Below are 13,104 nucleotides of genomic sequence, written 5' to 3' on the forward strand. Positions count from 1 at the left end.
TCACAGGAACATTTCTCTTCACTTTTATTTCCTTATTTTTAATTAATTAATTTATTTTTGGCTGCGTTGGGTCTTAGTTGCTGCACGGGCTTTCTCTCGTTGGCATTGAGCTGGGGCTACTCTTCATTGGGGTGCGTGGGCTTCTCATTGCGGTGGCCTCTCATTGCAGAGCACGGGCTCTAGGCGAGCGGGCTTCAGTAGCTGTGGCTCGCGGGCTTCAGTAGCTGTGGCTCGCGGGCTTCAGTAGCTGTGGCTCGCGGGCTTCAGTAGTTGTGGTTCGCGAGCTGTAGGGCACAGGCTCAGTAGTTGTGGTGCACAGGCTTAGTTGCTCCGCGGTATGTGGGATCTTCCCGGACCAGGGATCGAACCTGTGTCCCCTGCACTGGCAGGCAGATTCTTAACCACTGCGCCACCAGGGAAGCCCAAAATTTGTATTTTAAATTACAACGTGTAATCAGATTGCTCCTCAGAAAGGTCACTCAATTATTCTTCTTCCAGCCACACCAGTATGCTCACACCGTTTCTGTCCTCATACTTTATTTTTGCCAATTTGAGAGGTGAAAGAGTCTCATCCTACCTTCAAATCTATTTTTTTTTGTACAAATTAAATGTTTCCTGCATTTGCATGGAAGATTTTTGTATCTTTTGCCGTTTTTTTTTTTAATGGGTTGTTAGAGTGCTTGGAAATACTGTAAACTACACTTGGCCACTTCTTTCTCAGATCTTTGAGACTATACCCTCTACCATGTGCCCCTGGGTGTTTGTGGTAGAGGAGATACTTACTTTCGTGACTAAGACAAGTACCCATTTTGTATTTTTTCCCCTACTCTAAATTTATTCATTATAAACAGGAGATTTGTAAAAAATGACTTGAGGGCTTCCCTGGTGGCGCAGTGGTTGAGAGTCCGCCTGCCGATGCAGGGGACACGGGTTCATGCCCCGGTCTGGGAAGATCCCATATGCCGCGGAGCGGCTGGGCCCGTGAGCCATGGCCGCTGAGCCTGCGCGTCCGGAGCCTGTGCTCCGCAACGGGAGAGGCCACAGCAGTGAGAGGCCCGCGTACCACAAAAAAAAAAAAAAATGACTTGAGATTTTCTTCCTTTAAGACTGTTTTATAAAGTTTATTAATAAAAACTTTTTGTCAGGTTACATTCCTTTCTGCCTTGATTTGGAAAACCGACTATAGCACTGCTGTTCAATAAGAGCTTCATGTATAATTAAAAATTTTCTGGTTTCCATCTTTAAAATGTAAAAAGAAACAAGTGAAATTTAAGTTTGATAATATATTGTTTAACGTAATCCAAGATGTTATCACTTCCACATGTAATCAACATAAAATCATTAATAAGATGTTTTACATTGTGTTTGTTGTACTAAGCCTTCAAAACCCGTGTGTATTTTAGCCTTACGGTCTATATCAGTTCTAACTAGCCAGGTCTCGAGTGTCCATAGACACACATCGCCAGGACGTATTGGCCAGCATGGCTCTATAGAGTGGTTTCATTTCATTTCTGTGGAAATCCATTCACTTACTCTTTTGAACCTAACCTTTGTCCCATCTGCTTTTTAAAAAGAGTTACAAGGTGTATTTATCTGACACTTGTTCTTGATTTAGGCTCTAAATAAATATTATTCTTTACCCATCTGTGGAAAGATATTGCTGATTATTTCAGTATTTGTAAAATTAACGTGCTAGAGTATTCATTTAGTGGAACGTGGTGATGTGTTGTTCATTTAGTGGAATTAAACACTAATATCCCCAAACAGTGGGATACCTACTGTAGAGCAGACTATCTTCCTTGATCTTTTTAACAATTTACAAAGCCCTCAGAAGTTGATAGAGGTGGGAAACGTAGAAAGTCAGAGCATAAGCAACCAGCCAGGGTGACCCAAGTAGTATCTGGCAAGATTCTGAACGTAGGTGTCCTGACGACAGGTGTGGTGTTAATTACACAGTCTCTTCGCACTAGAGACACCTGTCATGACTTAGCTAAAACTTAGTTGTTACCTATTTTCACGTTATGGAGACATACATGTCATTGAAGAAAATTCTAAGTTACCCTTTCTGTCACTTCCTGAAAAGAAGTGACGCTGATAGAATTAGTGGAGAAAGAATCAAGCCAGGTAAAGGAAAACATGGACCACAGGTATTTGTTTCGCTCTCGTCTGAACTTGTACTACTATATTTGGGGGGAACAAAGCTGCTGAGTTGAACATACATATGGTAATAAACACTATCTCTGAGCCAAAGAAAGGAACCTAGTTTTTAGGTGTTCAGTATTCGAATGCACTACCAGTCAACGTGGGTCGACACTACAGTTTATATTTATAGCTACATATAAATAAGCTTAATCACAGAAGGAGTTTACTAGTATATTTCAGCTATCAAGAAGGATGAAGGGGCTTCCCTGGTGGCGCAGTGGTTGAGAGTCCGCCTGCTGATGCAGGGGACGCAGGCTTGTGTCCCCGGTCCGCGGAGCGGCTGGGCCCGTAAGCCACGGCCGCTGAGCCTGCGCGTCCGGAGCCTGTGCTCCGCAACGGGAGAGGTCACAACGGTGAGAGGCCCGCGTACCGCAAAAAAAAAAAAAAAGGATGAAGGCATACTCTTTGCCCAAACCTGAGCACCACACAGTGTGGGAGAGCAAACTGTGCTCCACACCCCCGCCCTTAGCACCAGTCTCCCACAGGGTGGCAGGACTGCCGAGGGAGTATCAGACCTGAGCACTCCCACAGCCCCAGCGATGCCCCCTGACCCCCATCAACGTGACCCTGCTTGGAGGGGTTCCTGTCAGGTAGGTAGGTAAAGCACAGAGGGTAAGTAGCCTAGGTTACACACCTCAGTTTGTCTGTCCATGTTCATTGACAGATTGTTTACAGTTGTTGGCTGTGATGTGGTTCTTGTATATGCTCCTGTAGCATATATCTAGAAGTGAGGGGGTTCGCTCACAGTATTTGCATCTCAAGCCTTAACTGGCCTTGTGAGTGGTGTGAGGTAAGGACTTAGGTTTTTCTTATGTAAATAATCAGTTTTCCCGGAGGCATTGATTGTGTAGTCCATGCAGGAGGTCACCTCTAATGAGTCTGTCTGTTATGTCCACATCTGGGCTTTCTCACCTGCTCCTGCACAAGCACACACTGCCTGAATTACTGCAGCTGAAAATCTTGGATTGGGGAGGGCACATCCTCCCCACCTTGTTTTCCTCAGCGTTGTCTGTGGCCCTTGATCTTCTGTATAAAAGTTGTTGTATACATATAAATTAAATATTTTGTATAGATGTATATAGAAATATTGTATAAATGAAAATTGTATAAAATCTGGTTATAAAATTATACACACATGTGCATGCCTCTCTTGGGATTTAAGTTGCATTTGCATTGGATTTCTAGTCTAAGAGAATTGCACTCTGTATGATTAAGTCTTCCTATATAGGTGAACGTGGCATTTCTCCACTTATTTTGGTCTTTCCTGTATTTTGACAAAGGTTTTTACAATACTCTCCATAAATTCTACTTTCCCATTAATTTATTTCTAATAGTTGCTGGTGTTCTGGAACATAATTGATTTTGCGTTCTGGTCTTGTTTCCAAAAAACCTACGAACTCTTTAGTTAGTTCTAATAGTGCATTTATAGGTTCTCCTGGATCTTGTACTTGGACAGTTATATTGTCTGTGAACGCTGGCGGTTTGTTTGTTTGTTTGTTTGCAGTACGCGGGCCTCTCACTGCTGTGGCCTCACCCGTTGCGGAGCACACGCGCAGGCTCAGCGGCCATGGCTCACGGGCCCAGCCGCTTCGCGGCATGTGGGATCCTCCCGAACCGGGGCACGAACCCGTGTCCCCTGCATCGGCAGACGGACTCTCAACCACTACGCCACCAGGGAAGCCCACGCTGGCAGTTTTGTTTCCAATCCTCATACGTTCCATTTTCCTGCCTTACTGCCCTGGTTAGAATCTCTAGTGTAGGTTTGAATAGAAAATGCTCAGTGCAACCAGCCTTCCTCATGATCCCAATATGAATGCTTCTAATGAGGACTCTTGGTAGGTGCCCATCATGGAGTTAGGGAATGTGTCCTTGTATTCCTGTTTTATCAGGAATGGGTAATCTATATCATGTTCTTCATTTGAATGTTTTTGAGATGATCAGATCTTCTTGTTCCAGCGCTAATAATGTGGTGAATTACTTTATTTTTCTGATATTGTACCACCTTGCATAACTGGATTAAACTTGACTTTATCATTATATATTATGTATTTGTTTTTACATCTCTGGATCAGTTTGCTAGATTATTTTAGGCTTTTGCTTTTAAGTACCTAGATGAAATTCACATATTCTTTTCCCCTGCTACCCTTGTCTGGGAGGTATTAAATTTCCCTGGCTTTAAGTGAGTTGGGAAGACAGTCTCTTGGGGCTTCCTTACAAAACCATCTGGGCCTGCCTTTTTGTTGTGATTTTTATATTTGTTTCTTCAAATATTGGAGAGTGTTGGTTATTTAAACTTTCCATTTCTAACAGACTCAGTTTGGGTAACTTACTTTTCTAGAAATTGCCTATTTCATCTAAGTTTTTGATAATACTTTTCTCAGTAGAATTCTTGTATGATGTTTCAAAGCCTCTATTTTAGTTATAGTTTTTGACCCACTTTGAATTCTTAGTATTGCCTATTTTTACCTATTCTCTTTTTTTATTGGTCATTTCTGCCAGAGATCTAACTAGTCTTTTTAGATTTAGCTCAGTTTATTTTCTGTGGTATATGTCTTTTACTTCATTGATTTCTTATCTTTATTTCTATTTTCTTTAGTTTTATTCTGTGGCTTTTCTAATTTTAGAAGGGGGTGACTAGCTAATTTTTACATTTTCCTCTTCACTAATATGATGACTAAGATTATAGATTTGTCTCAAGTAACACTCTGGCTTCATTCTACAAGTTTGGATATATAACTGCTTTATTCTAAATATTTTCAGATTTCTTCTTTGACCCATGAGTTATTTAGGAGCAAGTTTTAAACTTTCCAGGATTTTTTAAATTTTAACTTGACTTCTAATTAATTGTGTTATGATCACAGAATGTTTATTAATTTTTTGTCATTTGTTGGGAAAAAATTGGGGGGGGGCCTTAGCTCCTGACCAATTTTTGTAAAAGTTCAATGTATACTTGAAAAGAATGTGCTTTCTAATCATTGGGCAAAGGATTATATAAGTCCAATAAAGTAGGTTTTAATTGCATTACTTTAATATTCTGTGCATTTTTAATCTCCGTAATCTATGTTACCAAGAGTTGAGTCAGTCTTGCCCTGTAATCTTGGCTATATCAATTTCTAGTAACCTTCAGTTTTTATTTATACATTTTGTGGCAACATTATTAGATACTGTACATACATGATCAGAGTTGACTGAATTTTTTTTTTTTTTTTGACTGAATTTTTTATTCTTGACCTTCTTTGTTCTTAGCAATGCTTCTTATCCTGCAGTCTATTTTATCGGAAAATAATATAGATAGCCCAGCTTTAATTTGGTTAGTAGTTGTCTGGAGTACTTTTTCTATCCCTTTACTTTCAATGTCTATGTCCTCATGGTTTGGGATTCTTAAATAGCTTATAGCTGGATTTTGTAACTGGCTAGTTAGTGTATTAACATTAGATTATCGCCACATTGGGATTCATTTCTTCCATTGTATTTTGTGCTTTATTTGCCTTTTAAATTGCTTCTCTTTTACTTCTCTTGCTTCCTATTTTCTTTTTTTCTCTTTTATTTAATAATTAATAATACAGGGCTTCCCTGGTGGCGCAGTGGTTGAGAGTCCGCCTGCCGATGCAGGGGACACGGGTTCGTGCTCCGGTCCGGGAAGATCCCACATGCTGCGGAGCGGCTAGGCCTGTGAGCCATGGCTGCTGAGCCTGTGCGTCCGGAGCCTGTGCTCCACAACGGGAGAGGCCACAACAGTGAGAGGCCCACGTACCGCAAAAAAAAAAAAAAAAAAAAAAAAGTAATACAAAATAACATAATGAATAAGTAATAATGTATATTATATTAAATAAGATAAAGAATTCTAGGGCTTACCAGGTGGTGCATTGGTTAAGAATCCGCCTGCCAATGCAGGGGACATGTGTTCCAGCCCAAGTCTGGGAAGATCCCACATGCCGCGGAGCAACTAAGCCCGCGTGCCACAACTACTGAAGCCTGTGTGCCTAGAGCCTGTGCTCTGCAACAAGAGAAGCCACTGCAATGAGGAGCTTGTGCACTGTAACGAAGAGTAGCCCCTGCTCGCCGCAACTGAAGAAAGCCCGCGCACATCAACGAAGACCCGATGCAGCCAAAAATAAATAAATAAATGTATTTTTTTTTAAGATAAAGAATTCTAAGTTGACAGTTAACTTTCTTCAGCGTAATTTATAGGTGTTATTTCATTGTCCTCTGGTAGGCATTGTGCTGTGACATGGTCTGCCCTCAGTCTCGTGGTATTCCTTTATAGGTAACCTGTCTTTTCTCTCTAGTTGCTTTTAAGGTCTGCTCTTGTCTTGGTCGTTTTTGAGGTTTCACTGTTCTACACCAAAACGGAGATTAAATTATCCACCTGGCCACCTGTTCTGTCTCTTTTTAGGAGGGGAGGGAAATGTAATATCTTTACATTCTAAAATTTTCTCCATTATTTTTCCAATATTTCTTCTCTGTTCTTTTTTTTTCTTTTTAATATTTATTTGTTTGGCTGTGCTGGGTCTTAGTTGCAGTACGCGGGATCTTTTAGTTGCGGCATGCGAACTCTTAGTTGTGGCATGCGTGCGGGATCTAGTTCCCTAACCAGGGATCAAACCCAGGCCCACTGCATTGGGAGCATGGAGTCTTAGCCACTGGACCACCAGGGAAGTCCCTCTTCTCTATTCTTTGTATTTGCCTCCTGTGGACTGCCTATTAGACATGTGTTGGACTTCCTCATCCTTGTATCTGAGGTTCTTAACCTCTTTAATTTGTTCCATCTCTTGATTTTTTTTTAATTGTAAACTTTATGTCTTATGTTTCTAGTCGCTTTAAATTTTTTTTTAATAGCCTCTGATAGTTCTGTAACCTGGAGTTCTTAAGTCTAATCGTCTTTCAGTCTTAGTTTTTGAACTTTGGACTTTAAGCTTCTCTACAGTGTTGGTAGATCTGTGGGTGTCCTTTGCAGCCTGGTGTGAGGTTCATTCCCTCCCAGGTGGGGTTGCTTTCTGTTTTGTTAATTTCTAGGTTTGGGCTAGGCCTTGGACAAATGGGGCTGTAGGAATTAGAGCCCTAAACCTTTATTGAACCTTAATTAAACTAGTGCATGGTTGCTAGTGCTCGAGAGGGGTTTCCATCTCCCAGCACTGGCCAGTGGGGAAACGTCCTGTAGTCTCTCTATGCTAGTGGGCCAGAACCTACCTTCTGTTGAGGGTTAGTTTTTGGGGGGATCGTGGCTTTAAGTGTGTGTAGGGGGATATATCTATTCTAACCTTTTACCTTGAGGAGCCCCAAAGCTTCTCCCCTGTCCCCTTGAACACTGAAAACCCAAATGTTACATACTGATGTTCTCCTTTTGAGGCAGCCATAAGGGGTTTGCATATTATTTTGTGTGAATATTGCTGGACCCAGATATCTCAAAATTTGCCTCTGCAGACTGTTAGTTTCAATGTAGTAAAGCTTGCTGGGAAGGAAAGCCGGTTGTAACTATCAGCACAAAAGCATCCTGAGATGGTTTGTAGCACAAATTTAACATTTGATTTTATCATATCTTTTGTTAATTATATGTTGTTGTTGTTTTACAGTTTTTAAAAAAATTTATTTTTGGCTGTGTTGGGTCTTTGTTGTGGTGCGCCGGCTTCTCATTGTGGTGGCTTCTCTTGTTGCGGAGCACAGGCTCTAGGCGCGCGGGCTTCACTAGTTGCAGTGCGTGGGCTCAGTAGTTGTGGCGCACGGGCTTAGTTGCTCCGCAGCATGTGGGATCTTCCCGGACCAGGGCTCGAACCTGTGTCCGCTGCATTGGCAGACGGATTCTTAACCACTGTGTCACCAGGGAAGCCCTAATTATATGTTTTTAACCATCTCTTTCGAGGCATCCTGTGCACCAGGTACTCTGTGAGCTTCTCCTGTGGTGACTTCCTAGCTTCCTTGGAAGTTCCTTGACAGTGGACCTGCCTACTTTTTCTGAATCCCTCCCTTCTTCCTCCCTTCTCAGACCCCTCTGTAGTGCTGAGCCCTCAAAAACAAAAAATAACAAAACGCACTTGTCGGAGTTGCTGGTTGGTTAATCCGCATGGAAAGACTACCTCCAAACTTCAGTGATAACATAGGAAGGGATGCTTACAGAGATTCTTCCAAGTCTAAGGAGGTGCCACCTTGCCCAGGTACCATCCTGGTGACTTAAGGTACAGCTTTGATGACAGTGTCCTCAGCTCCATGGTTTCTTCCCCCAGTGATGTCATGAAGTGCTGTCATATTCTGTCAGCTGTGATGGGCTTCTCCCCAGCCTTCACCTTGTACATGCAGTTGCCTACTTGACATCCCCACTTGGCCATCCAGTGGGCATGTCAGATGGCATATCCGAGTTTTTGCATCACACTTCCCCTTACCAATCTAGGCTTCCTTCAGTCTCTCCATCTCAGTGAGGGCAGCCAGGAACCTCCCTGCCGTTCTTTTTTTTTAATGTTTATTTTTTAATTTTTTCTCATTAGTCTCCCTGCTGTTCTTGACTTCTGTCATTCCCCGTGTCCAGTTAATAAGAAACTTCTGGTGCTACTGTTGGAATCTGTCCACTTGGTGCATCTGCCATTGCCAACCACAATGGAAAGCCATTGTCACCTTTAGACTGAACAACTGCTGTGGCCCTGCCCCGCCCCCCTCTCCATGTGTACATACTTTGACAGTGTTCCACTGAAAGGAATACCCAGGTCCTGCCTTCTCCCCCTCAACTACCCCCCCACCCCCCGCCCAGCTTCCCATCATCCTGAGCAACACGTGTATCATGGCCGCAGGCGAGCTGACCTGTCCCTGGGGGTCCTCTCTACCCTGACCTCGCCTTCCCAGTCTTGCCAGCGCCCCGGTTCATGCCTTGTCCCCAGTGTGTGGTGCACTTCTGTATGTCATGTAGGATTCTACTCATGGGCTGCTTCATCAGAGGTGCAAATCCCTCCACTAGGCCTGTACCCTTATAAAAAAAAAAAAAGAAGGAAACCGAGGCCCTTGTCACATATTACACAAGGAATGCAGACCTGGCTTGTCTGCAAGCCATTCTCACCCACCAGGGTGGACGCCCCTTGAGGGCAGGGGCTCTGTTCTGCTCCTCTTGTTTGTTTAGGCTGTGAGGCTGGAGGCACAGCTGTAGGAGTGGAGTCCTTAAAAAAGGGGTCTACAATTTTTAAGGGAATTAAACTGGTAGCCAAGGAGTAGAGTAGGGATATTTTATAGACGGGAAGGACACAAGGTGCAGAACCGCAGGCGAGTGCGCCAGTGGAAATCTGTGCTCCGAACTTTGGGGGCATGGGGTATGTTTCCACGCGAGTTTATTAGGCCAGCTTGTCCAGCTATTGGAAGTTGTAGATGGTTGGGGCCAGCAGTTAATTTCCTTTGTGTTGTACCTCGAGGTGTCTTGTTTCTTTTTGGGGTGGGGAGGCGGTATTGGGGACCTCACTGCTAGAGCTGCAGTCCCTCCCGCCTTCGCTTTATGAAGGTGGAGACTGATTTCCCAACTCCCCGACACCCCCCACCCCCCAGTAAAAGGCTCCCGAGCCCCCGGGGAGTTAGGTGCTGTAGGAGCAGCGGGCGGGCGGGGGCGCGGCGTTGGCCGGCGGGCGGGGCGGCCGTGGTCTGACGTGTCCGGGCGGGATTGGAGCCGCCGCCCTATATAGCCGCGGGGGCCCGGGCGCCGGCCTGGAGGGAGCCAGCCTAGAGGGAGCGAGCGAGCGAGCGAAGGTCCCGGCTTTTTCCGCGGCGAGCGGACGGACGACGGACGGACGGACGGGTGCACCGCGGGGTGAGCAGGCCGGGGCGGGCGGCGCGGGCCGGGATGCCGGGCGGGGGGCGGCGCGGGGAAGTTGGGGCGCCGGGCTGCCGACGTGGAGCCCCGGGCGGGGGGAGGGGGCCGGGGCCGCCTTTTGCCCCAGCGCCCCCAAGCCGATACTCCCCCAGCCAGCACAGCCACCCTCCCCCCGCGGGCGCCCCCCTGACCGGTCGGGGGTGGGGGGGCGGCTACGTGTCACCACTGCGCATGGGCCGCGGCGCTGGCACGGGAGGAGTGAGAAACTTTCCCGAGTACCGCGGCGCCGGCTCTGCGCTGCCCACCGCCCCGCCGAGCAGCCCCCAAACCCCAGTCCGGGTCCCGCTCCCTCCGCGCGCCCGCCGCTGAGGTGGGGGGGGCCGACCTGGGCCCAGGTCGGTGACGTTGGCGGCCGGGCCCTGCCCCCTCCCCCTCCTGCTCCGGCAGGGGCGCCCCTCCCCCCAGCTTGGCCGGCCGGAGGGGGCAGGGGCGGGGGCCTGTCCCGCAGGGCATCCTTGGCGGTGGGGCTGGACGGGACGGCGGCACGGGGCCCGGGCAGGCCGGGCCTCACCTCCACTTGCTGCCGCCTGCGTGGTCGGCCGGGCCCTGCTGCCCTCCTCGGGGCTGGAGCGCAACTTGGATGTGCCCCAGGGTCCACGGACGAAAAATGCATTACGGAAAAGTACCGAATTTGGATGAAAGGCGGGGAGGCCCAGCGCGTTGCTGCCCCTTTAAGCCTTTCCCCGCCCGCGGGCTCGCGTGGCCTGTGGGAGGGCCTTGCTGAGGTGGCATCTGCGAAAGTTCCTCCTGCAGGATGGGTGCCGACTTCCAGAACTTGGTGAAACGCACAAATGCCCAGCCGTGTAGACTTTGTGCGGGTGGCCTTATATTTATGCTCTGTGATCTCGCAGCCATCGGGATTTTATGTTCGTATTCTCAGTTGGTTTGTGGGTCTTGAGAAGGACTTTGAAATTTTTTTTTTCCTTACAAGCTTGCTGTGGGGATAAAAGTAAATAATTTCAACTTTGGAAGAAGAGGACAGAGGTCCTGGGTTTCCTGGTGGTTTTTTGATACCCTGCATACTCAGTCCTGTCTAGTAGGTAAACAAAGCACTGAGATCTCATTAGTTGACTGAGATAAAATTCTTCCTGGACTACTACTCATGAGTTCTCTTTGCAAAAGACTTGCTCTTTTGAATATGTAATTGGCAAAACATTACAAGGGAATCAACTTATATTTCCTTGTTTATAGGCAAAAAAGTAAAATTCTTCATTTAATCTGTTGTACATTTGTTAGGACCGAGCTTCAGATGTAAGCCACGTATGCTGTGACTTCACCTGGGCACCCTGGTGCATAACCGTCCATCCTTGTGGGAGTGCCCCCCAGCCGCTGCATCCCACCCTGGGGAGGGGGCGAGTAGGAGAGAAGAGTCTTTGCTTCTGTCTAGCCGCCTTCCTTTGGTTCTAGTTCTTTCTTACATAGTTGTATTTTAAAATGTGTTTTTTTTACTGTGGGTATTTATACTCTGAGAAACAAGACTTAAAGTCCAGGTTGAGAAGAGTTTGAGATTTGCATTGGGTGGATCTGAATGCTTGCACGGAAAGTAGTTGAGAGCAACCAAAATGATGAAGGGACTAGGGCATCTTGGGAATCACTGAAGGGGGCTGGAGAATGGGCTGAAGGAGTACCTGAAGTACTCCTTCACATACCTGAAGGAGTCTTGTAGGAAAGATGGACTTGTTCTCTGTGGCAAGTAGGGGGAAGAAGGAGCAGATCTGGGCCCGACCTCAAGCCACCTGTCCTGACAGCTACACAGTGATGGAGAAGCAGCAGAGCCTGGGCCCCCAGGGAAGGCTGTGTGGCTCCTGTTCCCCGGCTTATTCAGAGAGTGGGAGAGAGTCGTCGCTGAGGTCCCTTTTGGTCCTGATTTGAGCAGCTGTATTCAACTAAGGGAGGAGCTGTGATAGCAAATGTTTGGTCTCTGCTCCTCAGGAGGAGACCTGGGTAAGGTCTCCTGGGACTGATGGCCAGTAGGGAAGCCGGGGTAGGGAGCACACACGCCTGGACGGGCGTGAGGTTGTTGAAAGATCTCCGAGGGGTGGGCGTAGCGCTGTGGGGGACTGTTTCTTAGGTGCTGCTTTGTTGAACTGGCGGCAGGTTGACAGTAGGGCTGGGGGCACGGGAGGAGGACTGGTGCTGGCCTTTTATAAGATCTACCCCAGCGCCTCAGGTAGGTCTCAGGTCTGCACTTACACATGGATCAGCAGATCGGTTTTAAAATGGATTCTTTAGAGACAGGAGTTTGAGAAGTTTATGAGAAAAGCAACACCCTAATTTGATCATATCACACCCTCGATGTTCACCTGTGGCTCGCTGTGATCCATTTATTCCAGCTGGGACAAACTGCCGTTTGAAATCTGGAAACTAGAGACTAGTGTGTCCTGTCCAACCAGCCTGGAGTTTTCTGTAGGTCCACCCTCTGCCCTTAGCTGCCTGAGGGCCTGTGCACACATGGGGGCGTTAGAGGCTCTGCCGGTTGGGCTGCATTGAAGCCCCTTTCTTGAGCCAGTGAGGAATGCGGGGCTCAGTAGAAAGGCTCACCGGAACTGACTCGTGCTGCATGTGGGAGCTGGCTCAGAAGGGAGCCTCAGGAGCTCCTCCCCTCTTGTGTGTGACGCCAGGTGCAGGGTGGGGGCTTCTCGTCAGAAATCTGTGGCTGGAGCGGATGTGGACAGTGGCTGCACTGCGCGGGCTTACCTCGTAGCTGTCACTGGGCACTGAAGACTTGCCTGTCCAAGAAAGCAAGAGGACTGGTCAGTTAGGAGCACAGAGAAGATGGTGTGGGCGTCATGGTGGTCACGTGGGTGAATGCAGCTTCTTAGAGAGTGGGTGTCAGTGGGTTTTGATAAGGGATGTCGGCACCTGGCGTGGGAGGCTGTTCAGGTCGCAGGTCAGCAGTCAAGAGTTGCCAGGAGAGCGGGGCAGATGCCTGGGTCCTGGCTTCCCGTTGGCGCTTTGACCTGGAGCACCGCCATCCTGTTCCTAGACGGGCTAAGTGTGGGCCCCCTGGACACTGGGAACCCCGAGGCGGGCTCACCTTTTCCACCCCGTCAGGACCCACG

At 47.4% G+C, this 13,104-nt stretch overlaps 1 protein-coding gene across 6 annotated transcripts in view; it reads left to right on the forward strand.

Moving 5' to 3' along the window:
• Positions 1-13,104, forward strand: part of HDLBP (high density lipoprotein binding protein) — a 67,325-nt gene that overhangs the window by 21,575 nt on the left and 32,646 nt on the right. For 4 of the 6 annotated variants that reach the window (XR_009540988.1, XR_009540989.1, XM_060151610.1 and 1 more), the window contains exon 1: positions 9,860-9,979. The exons of the other annotated variants lie outside the window; for them this stretch is intronic. The gene's annotated coding sequence lies outside the window, so the exon portion shown is untranslated. Of the gene's footprint in view, positions 1-9,859; positions 9,980-13,104 lie in introns of those variants that run through there. 6 annotated transcript variants of the gene reach the window in all.

The sequence above is a fragment of the Lagenorhynchus albirostris genome, chromosome 6, assembly GCF_949774975.1.
Source record: "Lagenorhynchus albirostris chromosome 6, mLagAlb1.1, whole genome shotgun sequence".
NCBI classification, from domain to species: Eukaryota; Metazoa; Chordata; class Mammalia; order Artiodactyla; family Delphinidae; genus Lagenorhynchus; species Lagenorhynchus albirostris.